At 47.8% G+C, this 19,874-nt stretch overlaps 1 pseudogene; it reads right to left on the bottom strand.

Annotated features, from left to right (window-relative positions):
- Positions 1–397: 397 nt before the first annotated feature.
- LOC147092635 (putative G protein-coupled receptor 139) lies at positions 398–3,353 on the bottom strand (annotated as a pseudogene).
- Positions 3,354–19,874: the final 16,521 nt, after the last annotated feature.

Raw genomic sequence — 19,874 nt, 5'->3', positions numbered from 1 at the left:
ATGTTTGACTGATTGCCTCTCTTGGTGGATGTGTTTTGGTTGCCAGCTTACAATATACCTATAGGGTAACGCCTTCGTGAGAAAGTTCTCAGCCACCAGCAGAGCTGAAGCAACCAGTGCCATTTTCCTTATTGTTTACACTCAGTTGTAGTGAGGCTGTCTTTAATGGAATCGGCATTGTTGGATACCTCAAGATGCAAGTTATGCATCAAATATAATATGAAACACCAATGAACAAAGCTACTCCCAGTGTGATATAACAACAGGAGAACGAACCTGTCCCCCACCCACAAGCCCCCCCCCCCACCCCGCCCACCGGCCGCCCCATTGCAGAAAGCTCATGGATGAAAGAGATTGAGATGTGAATACTGTACACAGGAGATCCCATTTCTTTCGATCATTTCATCAATTTGACTATTAGTATCAGCGGATATTTCACCGCATTCTTCAACTCCTCCCTGAATTTTTTCCGAGTCACGACTTAAATACACTTGTTTGTGCAGCAGCTCAATACGAGAAGCATGTGTCTGGATTCCTGAAGAATAAAGACTGGGTCATTGTAACCCGTATAGACATAAGTGCCTGTGATTCGGTAATAGAGGTGATGTACGGTGTATGTCGCCCATAACATGACGAAACTTCTGGATATACTGAAGAGTAAAATGATGGATTTTTTCCGGTTCTCCAACTCAGGATCAACTTTATGTTCAGCAATGTTGATGCCCCTCAATGCCCGTCGGACTCTACTGGAGGATAATATATGTCTTACTTTCAGTACATTGAACAGTAAAATAAGGAAAATTGCAAGGCACGGTGTTAAAATATGATTACTCCAGGAATATGCTATCCACGTGGGTAAAGAATAAAAGTTGGATTTGAGGCCACAGAACATTGGGACGTTGTTAATAAAATACATATGTTCAAGTACAAAGTACCATGGGATATTTTGCAAACAGCTCAGAAGAAACACCGTGCCTACGATCGGAGCTGCCGTTTTCTCGGTGCAATATGTCCTTTTCAGCTTCTGGCAACATATAGCAACGAATCGATCAAAGGCGAAAGCGACTGTTAACCAGACAGAGCCATTTCTGCAAGCATAAACTAGGACCGTTTGGAGATGGCACGCCAGAGTAACGGACAAGGTGCTAACTGGATAGTAAATGCCAATGATCCGGTTCAATATCACACCGGTGATAATGACCAGTAGATCCGCGACAGCCATAGCCACTAGATAGAGAGTGATGCATTTGGAGAGACTGCACTTCCCCCGGCACAGGATCACAATTGCCATTATGTTAACCGCAAGAAAGAGGGAAATCATTGACTAGACTCCCAGTGCAAAGCATCAGGATTTTGTCTGAATTTCACAGTTTCATTACTGCCTCTGTGGAAGGAATCGAAACGCCCGCTTTGTGGTGACTGGGGATAATTTTAACCTCACGCGTCGGGCGGGAAACCCACGGCATCGAGAAAACGCCAGTTTTAATGCACCCAATATTAACTCCATTCATTTCAATGGAGAGTAAAACCAGCGTTGCACCTGATCCCATGAGTTTTCCAACGGACTGGTTGGGTTTGTTTCAAAATAAAGCTAAATAATAATTAAACTGTGTATTTGAAAAAATTCATAGCACGTGAGTGGTAAACGTGAACTAATATCTAAAATATACAATAAGGGGAGGTGAAAGGATGAATTGAAATGAATTGAAATGGAGGTGGGAACTTGCAATCGGTGCAGCCACGGCTTTCAGATAAACCTCCGCATCGTGCAATAGAAATACGTCAGACTGAATTCGGCCGGTTTCTATAACTGTCGGCCGATCTGCAATGTCAGTTTTATTCCCGATGGCAAGTTGGTAATTTACTCCATTGTGGCAGGTCTTCCTTAGAAACGATGCAGAGACTATGGAGAGGGTACCGAGGGAACCAACTAACACAACACCGGGGAATGCTGGGCTTTAGTTGTCAAGGTAGGCAGGGGATCCTGGAGCTCGGTGCATTTGAATAGGGAGGCGATCTGGTAAACGTGTTCCGACAGCTGAGAGATTTCCATAAGTCTAATAAGGGAGAAGGAAAAAACATTTGCTCTGGCGGACGAACTGTATTAATATAGGAAAAAGAAAGATTGAGGCCCAGAAATTCATTATAGCCACTTTTGGGGCAGTAAAGTCGGGCGGCCGCTAAAGTTTGCGACCGGCGCAAATTCGAGGCCACTTCGCCGATATTCATTAGCTTCGCCCTAAGAGTTTGCTCGAGTGCTAAAACTGGCGATGCACTGCTCTCTTTAGGCACTAAGCCGGCGGCCCGGGCGTTAACACCGGAAGGTGGGCGCAGGGCAGGTGCGGCGAGCTGCTGATTGACGGCAGACAGTCTGGCTCCGATGAGCTTGTAAAGGGGGAGGGTGGATTTGTTTTTTTGAAAGGCCGAGACTGCTGTATTTGTGTTGTTGGGGAGGGCTTCTCTCCATCAGTTTGTTATGTGGTACCGGCACACCACTCCCTCCTCCTCCTCCTCCTCCTCCTCCATCTCCATCATCACCATCTTTGTCTCTCACAAAGTGTTGCAAAACGGCTGCCTTTTCTACTGCAGGAGTGCCCTTTAATTTGTGCTCACCGCGGCCCGCCTCGGCTGTGTACCGTTCCACTTCACAGTCGTTCGGGCCGCCAGGTGCACAATGGGGTGGCGCGAGTGAAGTTCCGGTTCCGGGCGCACAAATGGCGTTGCACGACGAAATGATGTCATGATCTGCGCGCGCAGCTGAGCGCGCGCAAAGACTTTGCGCCGGTGCTAAATGTCTACTGAAGTTGGGGCGAGGCACAGATCGTGCTGCGCCCGGGCGCTAAGCGCCTAGCGCTCGAGGTCTGCTCCTCCTAAGGCATTAACGGCTGGCGCAGCCAAATGAATTTCTTGGCGTAAATCTTCACCAAAGAACCTCGGGAAATGTTAGGATATTTTTGGGGTCGGGTTGGTGGTGATAGGAAATGAAATAACCTACCAGAGGCTACGCTGGGCGCTGAATTCATAATTGTTTTTAGAATGAAGTGGATAAACGTTACCAAAAGAGGATGGAATCGGGGAAAGGGGAGGGGACTTGGAGTAAATTAATTTCTGGTTCGGAAGCGATGTTCTCGATAGCTTCATTCTACGATTTTACAATTGTCACTATACCACTATGAATATTTCCAGAGGGACATGTTGTAGTATGACAACATACATTTTAAAAACACTTCTTCTTTGATGCTGTCTGGATGCAACCAGCTGGAGTTAGTTCCCGGAAACCGCAGATGCGCCTGGAAGTTGCGATTTGTGACGACAGGATTGGAGCTTAATGCTCTCACATCACCTTCTTCCATTACTTTTGCGGAGAGTTTTCCGTGATATTGTTGATGTGACGTGAATCACTGAAGGGTTGACATTGTAAGATGCATCAGGAGAGGAGATAAAGTATAACTTAGAGTAATTTGCGCAGTTATGGTCTGCATGCTGTGAAGGGCATATAGAGGCACTGGAGAAGGTGCAGAAAATATTTCCAAGGGAGAACCAGGAACTGAAAGGGTAGAACTATCAGGAAAGATTGAACAGGCTGGGAACCTTTTTTTCTAGAAAGGAGAAGGCTGAGGGATGACCTGACAGAGGTCTTTCTATGAAAGGGCTTGATAGCGTAGAGGTGCAGAATATGTTTCCACATGTGGGGTTGACCAAAACTTGGGGACATAAGTACAAGATAGTCACTAATATATTAATTAGGGGATTCAGGAGAACATTCTTTGCCCAGAGAGTGGTGAGAATGTGGAACTCGCTACCATGAGTAGTGGTTGAGGCGAATAGCATAGATGCATTTAAGGGCAGCTAGATAAACACATGAGGGAGAAAGGGTTTGAAAGTTATGCAGAAAGGGTTAGATGATGAGAGGTGGGAGGAGGCTCATCAGGAGCACAAGCACCGGCTTAGACCAGTTGAGCCAGATGACTCTTTGTGTGCTGTACATTATATGTAATTCTATGTATGTAACATACGCAGCAAGAGACTTATTTACATAATGAACAAGGTGGCAATAAAATGACTTACCTGGAACACCAACAGCCGCAAGAATTGGGTAATAAATAGCATACACGCGACCCGTAACTGTTTCATGCATCTTCTGTTAGATTCAGGCTGTGAATACAACGGTTTGGGGACATGCACCGTGATGGGGTAAAAATCGATCCTGATATACACTTGTGGGACATCTCCCGTGAATCAATTATGTAACATCATTACTGCTGTTAGTGAGACTCATTTCAACAAACAAGTTGCTTTCACTTTACTGGATTTAATGTAATCGAGCAAATATAAATGATGTCGCAGTAATAACAACCCAATATTATTTTGACATTTGATCTGCGAAAAAAAGCTTTGTCCATCAGTCATATACATTTGAAAAAGTTACTATTTGATCCCATCTATTTTATGCGAAAAACAAGCTAATTTAGGCTGGTAGCTTCATGGGCCTCCCGTTATACATATCGTTCTATTCTCATTATTACTGATTTCAATGGCACGCTGTGGGTGGCTGATTCGAAACAATTCCCTGTAGCAGCGAGATCCACATTGTGGCCACTCGCTGGGTAAAGAGGTTTATCCTGAATTCAGTATAGGAATTATTGGAATAATGTTAAAAGAATAGTCTGAGAGAGGACAATAGGTGTCTCTCCCTGGAACCAAGACCACTCTCCTTGGATGGTACCTCAGCTCTGTGCGAGAACAGCAGGAGATATGTGATGCTCTGGAAGGTCCTGTGATTGCTGCCCGCCCCCGACCCCCAATGAAAATCTGCCAGCATTATAAGATGACATGCAGGGTGAGTTGCCATGGAAACTGTCAGAGTTGTCAGCAGAAGCTCCAACATGATGAGCGCCAGTGTTGTGTTATTGGAGTTGACACTCGCCCAATGTTGGACAGAATGTTCTCCATGCTCTGCTAGAAGCCCAACACAAGTTAGAGTTGGACTCCACCATGCTCGGAGCAATTGCCTGCAAGCCCGCTGACAGGCTTCCCAGTGATAATAACATCTCACCTAGGCGCCTATCAGCCATCTTCGGTAGCCTAGGCCCTCAAAGTCCTCTGCAGAAGAGCTAGTATATGATATCTCCCTCTGGCGAACTGGTACTTATGGTGTCCTGTCACCAGCTCTAGAACCTGCCCACTTGTGCGCAGTGATTCTCCCCGTGAAGACATGTCCTGCAGTGTAGTCTCCACACTATGTGTGTGCAAATCTCTGACTTGGTGCTGGAAAGAGTTAGATCGAGGGCTCGATCGATTGAGTTCAAGGAACAAAGGAAAGTTGGTGCAGCTGAGAAATGTGACCCACGGGTCAGCGGCCGGAGCAAAGCAAACATACAGGTGTGAGAAGCGGAAAGTGAAAGTCAGAGTAGGTAAGGCCGCAGTAATGTGTCAGTGAAGTGAAAGTAGGGGAGTGATGGAGGAAGGAAGGAAAAGCTGGGAGGGAGGCCAGGTCATATTTTGGAGCATCAAGCACAGGCACGTGAAAAAGCTAGAATTTGAAATGTGCCTGTGTTGCAGTGGGTAAAAGAGGTAAAATAAACTGTGCTGTAACACGGAGACCAACCGAAGTTGCTGCGACCAAAATCTAGGAACCTGAGCCCCAAACAGTGCAGGAACTGCTCAGGATTCAACCTTGGCCTGTGCTGTGTTAGTCCATTACAGCCATGTGTTAAAGTGCAGATGCAGAGCACGAAGTTCCCATGTTCCCTGGGCGGATCCGTGTAGGGTTCACCGTTTGGTGCGCTTGTGATGGAGGGGACGGGACTGTGTGTGTGAGACAGGTGGGTCCGTGTGGTGGGGGTCGGGGAGTGTGTATGGCATTTTGATTTTGGGGAGGAGGGGTGGATTCGTGTGAGGCAGAGCCGAGTCATTGGGGCCGATTTTCCCGCAGGTGTGGGGAATTGTCGGGTTCCCCGAATGTCGGGATTCCCACACGAATGTAAATGGGTCTGCCAGATTGATGCAATTTTCCCTCAAGTGGCCAATTCATTTCCAGCGTGGGAACACTTGCAAATTGATTATTTCCAGTCAGAACGTCGGACAGTATGATGTCATCATTCGTGGTGCTTTTAAGGCCCACAGCAAGCATTGCTTCCACTGCAGGCAGGCAAACGAACCATACAGGATGGCAGAGGAGCCTACAGCAGCTGTGGCCAGTGCCAGACCCCAAGCTGCCTCCAAATTCGAAGAGGCTTCACTGCAGGCATTATTGGATGGGGTGAGGGCCCACAGGGCGATCCTCTTCCCTAGGTCAGGGAGGAAGAGGCCTCCCACTGAGACCATGGCTGCATGGATGCAGGTGACAGCAGATGTCAACTCGTTGGGAGTCACCAGATGAACCTGGATACAGTGTCAGAAGCGATTCCATGACCTTCACCGTACAGGAAAAGTAAGTATGAAGTTTCCATCACCCTCAAACTGATCCCCAAAGCTACAATTCTTGAGGAAGTAGGACCAAGGTCATACACTCTTAGAACTGAGGAAGGGCAGATTCTCAGGAGGAACTGCCGTTCCCTCCTGAAAACACAAGAAACTATCCAAGAGCAAATCGATGACAATGCCACAAATGAATCTTGTCACTCACCACCAGAAAAATCTAACACAAACAGACATACAGGCTCTCATGAAAACATATCAGACTTACCTGTGCTGAGAAGATCCACACGTGAAGTAAAAAAGCATGATAGACTTTATCTTTGATTATAAAGAAAACAATAATAAAAGAATGAAAAGCTTAGAGTTCATAAAGTAAAGCTTTGAAAATGTGTTGACTGTTGTAAAGATGTTCATGTCGTTATGATTGATTGATGTTGATTTTGTTTAACCTCTAAGGAAGGGGGATGTAATAATCAGTAACATGTCATTATAGAATGGTACACTAGGTGGAGCTGTATGTTTAGTAGGGGGCTACAGGCAAGGCAGTAGTCAAGATGGATGCCTGTACACTAGTCCAAATGGCTGAATAAATGACTAGCTCAAGCTAGCTGTTCATAATGAAAATATCTATTTATTTATGAACATAACGGCCTAGAAATTGGGTATAGCCCCGATTGGGGCATTAGAATTGGCGGAGCACAAATTTTATAGCCAGACGCAACTTATCGACACCTCGTGCGATATTGGGTTGCAGCGCCAAAAGGTGATTGAGGCACGAGTTCAGGTGTTATACGGGGCTCCTAAGGCGCTAACATGCCGGCACAACCCAATATCAGGGCGTCCGGCCGCAGCGCAGATGCTCTCAATTACCGATGACCACGAGACTTCCAGGCGACGGCCAGCTCTTAAAGGGGTGGGTCAGGCATCTCCAGAATCCACACTCTGTGCCATGTAGGCCTACAAATCGGCGCAGGCCCTTCTCTGGCGGAAAAAACTTGGAGCAGGTGGAGAGGTTGAGGCAGAGAGCAGAGTCCCAGAGTCTCTGGAGTAATTGATGGGCGCAGTGGAGCGCCGGCGAGATGTCCTCTACCCCGACAATGTCAGGAGGCCTAAAATAAGGACTACGGACGAGTTTGGAGGGATGTTTCTCAGAGGGTCACCTCCAGCAGCATGGTGACCAGGAGCACTGTGTAGTGCAGGAAGAAATTCAACGACCTCACTCGGGTCGTCAGGGTGAGTGGTGTTTATGTAAACTTATGCATCCCTCCATTATCATCTGACTTTATGGCTACAGGGTGCGTTATGCTCCAATGGCCATCTGTCAGCAAGCACCCATGGCCCTTTCTGGGCACACACATGCACATTTGACTCAGGGCATCATATAAGGACTGTTCCACCATGGGGGGCATGAGATGATAACTCAGGGCATCTTGTAAGGGCTGTTTCACCATGGGGGGCATGAGATGATAACTCAGGGCATCATGTAACATCACTTCCCGTCCTTTCCACTGCAGGCTAAGCTGGCGAGAAACCACAAGGAACAGCTTCGCACCGAAGGAAGTCATCCGCAACTGGAGCCTCTGAAGGATCTCGAGGAGAGAGTCCACCAGATAGTGGGAGGATGTCTGAGTGGTCCTGTCACCACTGCAGCTGCCGACCCCATTGTCCTCAGTGATGGTAAGGTTCTCAACTATTACATCTGTCTACTTCCAGTTGTTTCCCCCGCCAGCATGCTTTCTCAATGTGGGCCCATGTCATAGCATTGCCGCACTCTTGCAACCCTTGCTGCCAAACTGTCCTTTTACTGAAGCCACTCTTCAACCTCCCTGCTTTCAAATGCTGCATCACCAGCTCAGGAGCCGGCCCCTCAAGGTGCCAGTGCCAGTGCCTCCAGAGGCAACGAGCAGGAGGAAGCCGGACCATCCGTGGCAGCCTCAGGGGACCTCCTCATCTGGAGACTGGGGATAGTAGTTCCCTGGAGGGGAGCGGGGGTGGCTCTGATGAGGAGCCAGTTGCAGGAACCAGCGGCCTGCAGCAACACCCGGTGTGTATGGATGCTCGGGGGCCATCTCCCCGGAGGGCGAGGCAGGCCACCATGACTGCTGCACAGAGTGCAGTGGAGGTGCGTCGCCTTGCCGAAATGAGCACCCAGGCTCAGCTCAGGCACACTGAACTTATGGCTGCAGTGGGGAGGATGCCTGAGTCGATTGGCACACTGGCAAAGAGTGTGCTGGACTTTGGGGCAGCAATGGAACGGACTGTCCAGCGCTTCGGGGCAGCCCTGGAAAGGACTGTCCAGGGCTTCGGGGCAGCAATGTAATGGTCTGTCCAGGGTTTCTGGGCAGCAATGGAAAGGTCTGTCCAGCGCTTGGCTGAGGCAGTGGAAGGGACTGTTCTGGCCTTGTCTGAAGCAGTGGAAAGGACTGTTCCGGCCTTGTCCGAAGCAGTGGAAAGGACTGTTCCGGCCTTGTCCGAAGCAGTGCAAAGGACTGTCCATGGCTTCTCTGAAGCACTGGATCCTGCCACGCATGTCCTCACTGCTGCTACGCAGTCACTTGCTGGCCTCGTTCGCACACAAATTGAGGACACATGAACACTCACTGCTGCCACCCTAGCTGCATCAGGCAGGATCACCCCAGGCCCTTGCAGCACCACAGCAGGCCATGAATCTGTGGAGCAGTCGATTGTGGTGGATGATCCGGTGCGGCCCCGTCAGAGTGCCAGTGTGTCGGCCGACCACGGTGCAGGTGTCCACTCTCTGCATGTGAGCAGTCCTGATGCCACCGCTGGATCGTCAGCAGTGCAGCTGCCACCACCTGCACAGCAGACTGCTTCCAGACATGCCCAGTTGGAGCAGCCTGCTTGCGGGCCCTCCAAGCCCAGAGGTCGTCCAGGCTGTCCCTCAGGGGCTTCAGTGCTTCCAGACACTCAGCAGGCATCCCCCAGCCTTGACGCAGCCACTGGCGTCCAATTACGGAGGAGCTGCAGGGAGGGAAGGGGCTGACCTCGTAAGAGGAGTCGGTCTCCATCAAGGGGTCAACAGTAGAGGGAGGAGCTAAGACGTGTCTTCTTTCGAATTTAAGGCCATCCACATCTGCTGTGTTTGTTTGTTATGCTTTGGTTAGTCTCGCCGGGTTGCCAGACAGTTATCTCTTAGTTTGTTAGACATGATTTCTGTTACCATTACGTTGTCATGCTGGAAGGAAGCACTTGTTTGAAAATAAAGATTTTTTTTTATTAACAATGGAGCTGTAGACTATTTACAATCATGGTGGCCTTCATCGGCTTACTGCGAACCGAAGGGTGCTGCTCGAATCACAGACAGCATTCCATCCGAGGGGCCTAGGACCGAGTCCTTATGAGCCTCTGATGAATGGCCCTTCCAGTTTCTGGAGCCCTCCCAGCTTCCTCCTCCTCCTCCTACTGATCCTCCTCGTCTGCATGCTCCTCTTCCTCCTCCTCCTCCTCCTCGTCCGCCTGCTCTGCTGGACCTTGAGGGTCGGCTGGCATTGGCTGGGTGCGTCGAATGGCCAGGTTGTGGAGCATGCAGCAGACAATGATGATGCGGGCCACATGCTCCGGCGAGTACTGTAGGGTGCCCCCCGAATGAACTAGACAACGGAAACGCTACTTCAGCACACCAATTGTGTGCTCCACAATGTTCCTGGTCATCTGATGGCTGTTGTTGTAATGCTCTTCTGCCGGGGTGCTGGGCAAACGGAGTGGGGTCATGAGCCATGGGCAGAGAGGATAGCCCTTGTCACCAAGAAGCCAGCCTCGTGGGTGATCCAGGGCCTCAAAAAGGTCAGCCACTGAGGTCTGCCGCAGGATGAACGTGTCATGGCTGCTGCCAGGGAATTGTGCGTTGACCGCCATGATCATCTGCCGGTGATCACAGACCAGCTGCACATTAAGGGAGTGGAACCCCTTGCGGTTGTGGAACTCCTCAGGATTCTGTAATGGCACCCGTAAAGCCACGTGTGTGCAATCAATGGCCCCCTGCACCATTGGGAAGACCGCAATAGCCACGAAGCCCTGCGTGCGCTCCCCCTGCTTCTCCAAGGTCACAGGGAAGGTGACTAATTTGCGCCTCCTTCTATGGAGGGCAGCTGTCATTTGCCAAATGCAGCAATGCACCGCAAATTGTGAGATATTTGAGATGTCACCAGATGCTGCCTGACACGAGCCGCTGACATAAAAGTTGAGGGCAACAGTGACTTTGACGGCCACCGACAGAGAGGTCCTGCTCCGTAGCCGCGCCTGCAGATCCTCATCAAGCAGGTGGCACAGCTCAATCACAACATCATTACCGAATCTGAGCCTTCGCAGACAGTGCTCCTCAGACATGGTAAGGTATGAGACCTGCTGCCTAAAAACCCTGGCAGCATATTATCGGATTTAGCAACGTCCATTGGCCCTCCTCCTTCTAGCCAATCCCGGCCCTCTCTCCCTCCGTCTCTGTGCCCTTGCCAGTTGTTCAGCCAGGATGACGCTCCCCTCCAAAGCAGCTCCCATTTTTCTGTCAGACGAGTAAAACGCAGTAGTCTCTCTGGATCCAGCTGTTCTGGACAGGGCTGAAGGTCCCAAGGCTCCTCTGGCTCAATGAGAAGAACTCTCTGCAACTGAAGGTCTGCAACTCTCTCCAGAAGCGAGCAGGATCGCCAGGAGAAATGGCTGCCACTTTTATACTAGTGCTGTCCCCTTTAAAGAGCGCCCCCCGAGTCCGAGAAGGACCTGGTAACGTTCCATCCAGCTGTTACTAATAGCGCCAGGCGGAACGGAGGGGGGCGCCACTGAATTTCTGGTTCGCGGCGCCAAAAAAGTGTTGCACAATGAAATGACTTCATGATCTGGCTGCGCCCGCGAGCGGGCACAAAGAGTTAGCGCCGGCGCCAAAAGGCTACTCAATATGGCAGGAAGCGCTGGGATCACTGCACCCGCCCGAAAATTGGGTAATGCCCCAAATCTCGAGCTCATTAGGCGCTAATCGCTGGCACAACCAACCGAAATTCTAGGCCAACATGTGTGTCTGCAAATTGCAGAGTCTGTGTGAGTGTGTCTGTATGTGCGTGGGTGTCTGTCTTTCTGCAAATTGCAGGGTCTGTGTGAGTCTGTCTGTGTGTGTGGGTGTCTGTGTGTCTGCAAATTGCAGAGCATCTGTGAGTGTATCTGTATGTGCATGGGTGTCTGTGTGTCTGCAAATTGCAGAGTCTGGGTGAGTGTGTCTGTATGTGCGTGGGTGTCTGCAAATTGCAGGGTTTTTGTGAGTGTGTCTGTATGTGTGTGGGTGACTGTGTGTCTGTAAATTGCAGGGTCTGTGTGAGTGTGTCTGTATGTGCGTGGGTGTCTGTGTTTCTGCAAATTTTGATAGAGTCAGTGTGTCATGTTACTGTATGTTTATCTCAGTGTGGATTGAAGGGAGCGTGTGCGAGTGAGAGACAGGCAGACAGACAGACAGTGAGAGAGAGACATGAAATCAAAAGGCAAGACGCAGAATAGAAAGCCTGTTTCTGTAGGCCACAAAGTGAAAAGATACAGTGCAGAAAAGTATTTTTGGTTTTAATTTTCCAACACGGCAGTCATCCCTCTACAGGCTGGCCAGGGTGTGTGTGCGGGAGAGAGCGAGATAGAGAGAGGGAGAGAGCAAAAGCTGGTGCTTGTGTGAGATGTGGTCTGCTGTCTTATTATCTGCTGTTGTTGTATTAACCCCTATTGATTTCATTCTGGCCTGGTCCACATGTAATGCTGCTGTCTATTACTTTATTGCACTTTATTTCACTTCACTTCACTTCAAGACAGACAGTCAGTCAGTAAGTGAGGTACTGAAACATGTCTTTGTGGACTGTGATAGTTAAAGCTGCTCTGGGATCTTTGCATCCTTTTTATTCCACTCCACTCAAATCAACACAAGGCAGGTAGGCAAAGAAAGAGACACATGAAATTAAGACAACAGGCAGAATAGAAATATAAACAGGAAAAGCTGGAAATACTCAGCAGGTCAGGCAGCATCTGTGGAGGGAGAGAGAAACATAGTTAACGTTTCAGGTCGATGACCTGTCGTCAGAACCTTGCCATAAACTCACGAAAGGTCATCGAGCTGAAACATTAACTCTGTTTCTCTCTCTCCACAGATGCTGCTTGACCTGCTGAGTATTTCCAGCATTTTCTGTTTTTATTTCAGATTTCCCACATCCACAGCATTTTGTTTTATTGCAGAATAGAAAGCCTGTGTCCGTAGGCCGCAAAATGAAAAGATAAAATACTGAAACGGTATGATTGCTTTTAAATTGCCGAACACAGCTGAGGAATGATAGAAATCAACTTTCTTTCACCGCTGACAGTGTTTTTGGTAATTTTGCAGGCTGGCCTGTGTGTGTGTGTTTGTCTGTGTGTGTGAGAGAGAGACGGACAGCAAAAGCTGGTGTGTATGCAGGGCTTGTCTGTGTTCAAGTTATCTGCTGTGTGCATTGGTACTGCATCTCATGTCTGAAAAAATGGGAAGTATACACCATTCGATCATACTGATTTCATTCCACACTGTGCTGCTGTGGGATCTTACTTTGCCTTTCTTTCAAGAATTTTGTAAAAAGCCAATCTACATCAAACTATTTGGTATTTTTCTGGACAGGATTTTATAGGGGAATGTTTCTGGAGTGTTTCTTGGCCTATCCTGCTGTGGGATTTTACTTTCCCCTTCAGCCCAACCCAAACAAAACAAGACCTTTGTAAAAAAACAAGTATATATTTTAGTTTTATAATTATTCTCGAAATAATCCGTTTGATTTTTTTCTGGACTGGGCTTTATTGGGGAATGTTATTGGGATGTTTTCAGAGCCAAAGCTGCTGTGCGATCTTTCCATTCATTTTATCACACTCCAGGCAAACCACAGGCAGGCAGACATTTAGTTAACAAAAGTAAATTATATATATTATTATTTATTCCTGATTGCATTTACTTCTTTTCATGCTCCGGGCTTTCATTTCCTCTCGGCAACCTGGTTTTCTGGGGCCTCGGCTTCACTTCGTCCTGTTGGATTGCCCTCATGGCCGCACAGCCAGGAAGGGACATCATCAAAAATTGACACTCCCAGGCTGCACCACTTTCAAAATGGATATGTGTGTGTGTGTGTGTGTTTCTGCAAATTACAGAGTCTGTGTGAGTGTGTCTGTATGTGCGAAGCTGTCTGTGTTGTCATGACCAATAACATGTCATTCTGGAATGGTACACTCGGTGGAGCTGTATGTTCAATAGGGGGCTACCGACAAGGCAGTGTTCAAGATGGATGCCTGTACACTAGTCCACATGGCTGAATAAATGACTAGCTCAAGCTAGCTGTTCATAATGAAAACGTCTATTTATTTATGAACATAACATGGTACCAGGTTTGGTAATATCTGCTGAATATTGTGCAATGCGACATGGAGAATTTGAAGCCACTGGAGGGTTTGAAACTCACGGGGAATGTCGACTGCAATTGCCGGACTTTCAAACAACAATTTGAACTCTACATTGCCGCCATCGGGTTCGGTACAATGCCAGATGCAAGAAAAATAGCGTTGCTGCTCACAGTTGCAGGCCTGCAGGCAATAGAGGTAGTTAATATGTTTGCATTTGATCAAGAGGAGAACAGAGAAAAAATGGACGATGTTATAAAGAAGTTTGATACACATTGTTCGCCCAAAAAGAACGAGACCTATGAGAGGTACGTGTTCCATTTACGGACACAGCAGCAAAATGAGACTTTTGATAGCTTTGTGACTGATCTGAAACTGAAAGTACAGACATGTAATTTCTCTGAACTGAAATCATCCATGATTCGTGACCAGATTGTGTTTGGTATTCATGATAAAAAAGTCAGGGAACGTTTGTTGAGAGAAACTGAACTAACATTGGATGATGCTGTGAAAATATGCCAAGCCAGTGAGCTAGCCCGGCAGCACGCAAAGACTTTCAGTGAAATTAATAATGATGCGACTGTAATGAGTGACTGTGCTGCTGTCGGTGGTGTGTACTACAAGGGGAAGGAACAGGGGCAGAACAGAAATGCAAGCAATCGGAGGATGGAATTTTCAATTGTAAACGCTGTGGTTACCAGCACCAGGCAAGACAATGCCCAGTGTTTGGGAAAATGTGCACAAAATGTAATGGAAAAAATCACTTTGCCAAATAATGCATTTCAAAAGTAAAAACAAAGAAAGGGCAACAAGTAAATGTGATTGAGGACACTGATTTAATTGAGACATTGTTTGTAGGAATGGTGTCATGTGACAATATAGAAAAGGATACAGAAAATGTGCAGCCCTCAGGAATGGACAATGCTGAACATAAAGTTAATGCAGTAAAAGAGGACAAATGGATAATGTCACTGCAGGTAAATGGAACATTAGTTACACTGAAACTAGACACTGGGGCAAAAGCAAACTTAATCAGTATGAGTGACATTAAAAATATGAAAGAAAAGCCCAAAATACAGAAAAAGTAAGTACTACTGAAGAACTATAATGGACAGAAAATAGATAGCTTAGGTGTATGCAGACTTAAAGTGACAGTCAATGACAAAGTGCATCATCTCATGTTTTCTGTTGTGGCAGAAGGACTTGATTCACTACTCAGTGACAAAGCTTGTGAGGACTTAGAACTGGTCAAGAGAGTCTACCGTATAAACTGTGCCATAAGCAGACCAGATGACTCGGTGGATTCTGTAGTGAGTAATTTCCAGGATGTATCCAAAGATTTGGAGTTCTACCATTCACTTACAAGATCCAGCTAAAGGAGGATGCTCAGCCAGTGGTAAATGCTCCACGGTGAGTTCCAGCACCCCTGCCTGACCGGATCAAGAAAGAACTGGACAGAATGACCACACTAGGAGTCATCAGGAAAGTCGAAGAGCCAATAGACTGGGTTAACTCCATGGTATGTGTAAAGAAAAAGAACAATGATCTACGAGTTTGCATGGATCCAAATGACTTAAATGAAAACATAAAACGTGAACACTACCAGATTCCCAAGCGAGAAGAAATCACCAGTGAAATGTCAGGTGCCAGATACTTCACGAAGCTCGATGCCTCACAAGGATTTTGGCAACAAAAACTGGATGAAGAGAGCACCAAATACTGTACCTTCAACACGAGGTATTGTTTGGCAGGTATTGTTTCCTCAGAATGCCTTTCGGGATAATATCTGCATCTGAAATCTTTCATAGAGTGATGGAACACATAATTGAAGGTCTGGAAGGAGTTTGGGTCTATGTTGATGATATCATCATCTGGGGCTCCACACTGAAAGAACACAATGAGAGACTGACTAAAGTGCTACAGAGCATACGCCGGAATGGACTGAAGCTCAACAAAGCCAAGTGCCAGTTTGACATCCAAGAAGTTACTTTCCTAGGAGATAATCGATCTGGTAACGGAATAGAGCCAGATATGGAATAAGTAAACACCATACTCAACATGCCCCGACCCACTGACAAAAAAGGAGTGTTATGCATCATGGGGATGATAAACTTCATTGGAAAGTTCATTCCTAACTTTTCAGCCAAGACAGCCTGTCTGCGAGACCTGCTACATAAAACAAATGAGTTCGCATGGACAGAAAGACATGAACAAGAGTGGATGAACCTCAAAACAGTGCTGACAACCACACCTGTACGCAACTTCTTTGACCCACCAAAGGGAATCAAAGTGTCAACGGATGCATCAAAAGATGGCCTAGGCGCAGTCTTGCCACAAGCACAGGGTGAAGATTGGAAGCCTGTTGCCTATGCCTCCAGGTCCATGACTGACTCTGAGTGTCGATACACCCAGATTGAAAAGGAATGTCTAGGCTTGGTAGTTGGACTAGAAAAGTTCCATGGCTACATATATGGAGTTCCCACCTTCACCGTTGAAACAGACCACTGCCCACTGGTTGCCATCATTAAAAAAAATCTGAACGAGATGTCTCCAAGGATTCAACGACTCATGATGAAGCTGCAAAGATATGACTTTGTACTGATCTACACACCAGGCAAACACATACGCCCCGATTTTCGGGCAGCCGTTGAGCGGCTTTTCATGCGGCTGTGGTCCAAAAATCGCGGAAAAGGTGGATCGGGACCCCCCCGCCTGATTCCCTGCCCCATCCGACTTTCGGACAGCCGTTTTGATGCGTCCCGCTTCATTCCCGCCCGGCGCTGGCGGGACTGGTCGTTGGAGCACTAACAAGCAATTATCTGCTTGTTGAAGTGGAGTTTCCAGGGCCGTTGCGATTTTGGGGCTTTCCCTACCTGAAACCCGCCTGCGGGGAACCCCGCCGATGAGAGCTGGCGTGAAAACAGCTGGCTTGCTTGCTTGCAGCAGCAGGTCGCTGAGGGCTGAAGAGATTTAAAGTGGCTGCATTTGCAGGCTGCAGGACCTTGTTGATCAAGGCTTGGGGGAACTATTTGAAGCCTTAGGAGCAGCTGCAGAAAGTTGGAGCCTCACACACTTCTTCAGTGTGAGCTCCTGGGAAGCCCCTCTCACCACCCTAACTCAGCGCCCCCTCAACGGAGGCATCTGCTAGATGCATGGGAGGCCTTTGGCACCTTCCCTTCCTGGCATTAGAGGATCTCCAACAGCAGAGGCGGCAGCAGCAGAGCCAGGAACAGCAGGGTGAGCACCAGGAGCACCAGGCTGCTGCTCACTCACCTGAAGCTGCACAAGCCAGAAGGGGCCAGCGCTTGGAAGTGGCTTGAGAGCACCCTGCTGTGCTTTAGGGGGCCAGTGGGACCCGTTTCAGCACTGGCAGTCCTACTCAGAAGGACTTCCATGAAGATCAGGTTTCTCTGTTCAACAGATGGCCAACGCTCCTCAAGAGATGTCATTCTCTTATCAGCACTCACCATGTTTTCCGTATGCTGGTGACTTATCTCCTCCATGGAGGTTGCCAAACTTTCCATGGTGCTGCGTTCATACACCAATGGCTCCACAAATGCTCTGCTCATGGTCGCTATGGACTCCTCCATTCGCTCCAAACTCGCAGCGACCCTGGAGACAAAACCTGCCAGAGACTCCTGCATCTGTGCATGGAGATCCATCACCTCTTCTCTTGCGGATGGACCCAGAGGTAGAGGGTCGACATGCAGCGCAGCTGAGCTGAGCTGGCAGAGCCCTGCGCCCTTCGACGAGGACTCTCCACTGCTGTCCCTGTCTCCAGAATATGCTGAGGCTCACTTGTCAGCTGCGAAACACCAGGTGACAACACGACTCTATGTCCCGAAGGTCGCCCCGTGGTGTGAGTGTCTGCGCTGGTGCTGGGTGCGCTTACTTCTGCTGATGCAGCACCCTCAGAGGTTGGAGCTTCCTCTGAGGAGTCTGGCTGCACAGCCTCTTCCTCCTCCACAGTGAGGACGGGGACTCTGGATGGTACTGTGGGGGAGTAAAGGAAGGAGTTACAGATGTATTGCCAAGGTTCCTCTGGTGCCTCCCAGCGAGTTGGCATCTGCTGACACCTGCATCCATGGTCTCAGTGGGAGGCCTCTTCCTCCCTGACCTAGGGAAGAGGACCTCCCTGTGGGCCCTAACCCAATCCAATAATGCCTGCAGTGAAGGCTCATCGAATTTGAAGGCAGCTCGGGGTCTGGCACTGTCCACAGCTGCTGTAGGCTCCTCTGCCATCCTGTGTGGTTCATTTGGAAGCCTTCAGAGGATGCAGTGCTTGCCATGGACCTTGAAAGCACCACGAATGATGACATCACACTGTGGGGATTTCTGACTCGATTTAAACAATTAGCAAGGCTTCCCTCATGCTGGGAATTAATTGGCCAATTGAGGGAAAATTGCATGGGGCTGGCTGACACTTTTTTATGTGTGTCAGAAACACCACATTCGGGGAAATCCGCCCATTCCCCACACAAGCCGAAAATCGGGGCCATAGTGTTAGCAGATGCACTATCCCGAGCACCCACAATGAGTCATGTGAGCTCTACTGAGGAAGACGTGGATGTTCATGTAAGTATGGTCACTGCTGAGCTACCCGTGTCAGACACAAATTCAAAGCAAATAGCAGAAGAAACAGTAAAAGATACAGTGTTACAAACAGTAATAGAGAACATTCATCATGGTTTGCCAAAAGGTTCCTGTCCAAAGTACTATCTCATAAGGTCAGAGTTGAGTGTCGCAAGTGGACTATTACTAAAACAAAACAGAATAGTCATTCCACAGGCTCTACTTCAAGACATGCTCAAAAGGATTCATGAGGGACACCTTGGAATTGAAAAATGCAAAAGGAGAGCAAGATACACTGTTTATTGGCCTGGCATAAATAAGGACATTGAGAACATGATAGGCATATGTGAGAAATGTCAGAAACACCAAAACAAACAAGCAAAGGAACCAATGATAGTAGTTGACTTACCAACAGCACCATGGGAAAAGGTTGGTATGGACCTCTTTCATTTGAATGGTAAGACTATCTAATAGTGATTGACTACTATTCTAACTATCCTGAGATGGCACTGCTCTCAAGCGCATCAGCAAGCAGTGTCATAATGCATGTTAAATCCATCTTCGCCAGACATGGAATTCCCAGGATTGCAATTAGCGACATTGGTCCGTGCATCAACTGTAAGGAGTGGCAACAGCTTGCAGCACATTATGACTTTCAACACATCACATCCAGTCCTCTGTATGCTCAGTCGAATGGTAAGGCAGAGAAAGGTGTTCAAGTTCTCAAACAGCAACTGAAGAAAGCAACTTAAAGCAAGTCTGATCCTTATCTCACCCTGCTGAGCTACCGAGCCTCCCCTTTAGACTGTGGTTCTTCACCTGCTGAGCTCCTAATGGGTCACAAGTTGCGCACCACGCTACCCTGCTGTGCAAAAGAAAAGCAGAGTAAGGAACTGAGACAGAGACTTCAACTGTTAAAGCTGAAACAGAAATCACACTATGACAAGTCATCCAAAACACTGAAACCATTGACAAGGGATGATGGTATCAGGATTGAGGATCCAGGTGCATGGAACAGGAAAGCTGCAGTTCTAGAGGAAGTAGGACCAAGGTCATACACTGTTAGAACTGAGGAAGGACAGATTCTCAGGAGGAACTGCCGTTCCCTCCTGAAAACACAAGAAACTATCCAAGAGTAAATCGATGACAATGCCACAACTGAATCTTATCACTCACCACCAGAACAATCTAACACAAACACACATACAGTCTCTCATGAAAAAACATCAGACTTGCCTGTGCTGAGAAGATCCATACGTGAAGTAAAAAAGCCTGATAGCCTTTATCTTTGAGTACAAAGAAAACAAATTATAAAAGAATGAAAAGCTTAGAGTTCATAAAGTAAAGCTTTGAAAATGTGTTGACTGTTGTAAAGATGTTCATGTCGTTATGATTGATTGATATTGATTTTGTTTAAACTCTAAGGAAGGGGTTTTAATGATCAGTAACATGTCATTCTAGAATGGTACACCAGGAGGAGCTGTATG

Source organism: Somniosus microcephalus, unplaced genomic scaffold (genome assembly GCF_052327205.1).
Source record: "Somniosus microcephalus isolate GS21.2 unplaced genomic scaffold, FLI_Smic_1.0 unresolved_chr2, whole genome shotgun sequence".
In the NCBI taxonomy this organism is placed as follows: Eukaryota; Metazoa; Chordata; class Chondrichthyes; order Squaliformes; family Somniosidae; genus Somniosus; species Somniosus microcephalus.
This window is presented reverse-complemented; position numbering and strand designations above follow the sequence as displayed.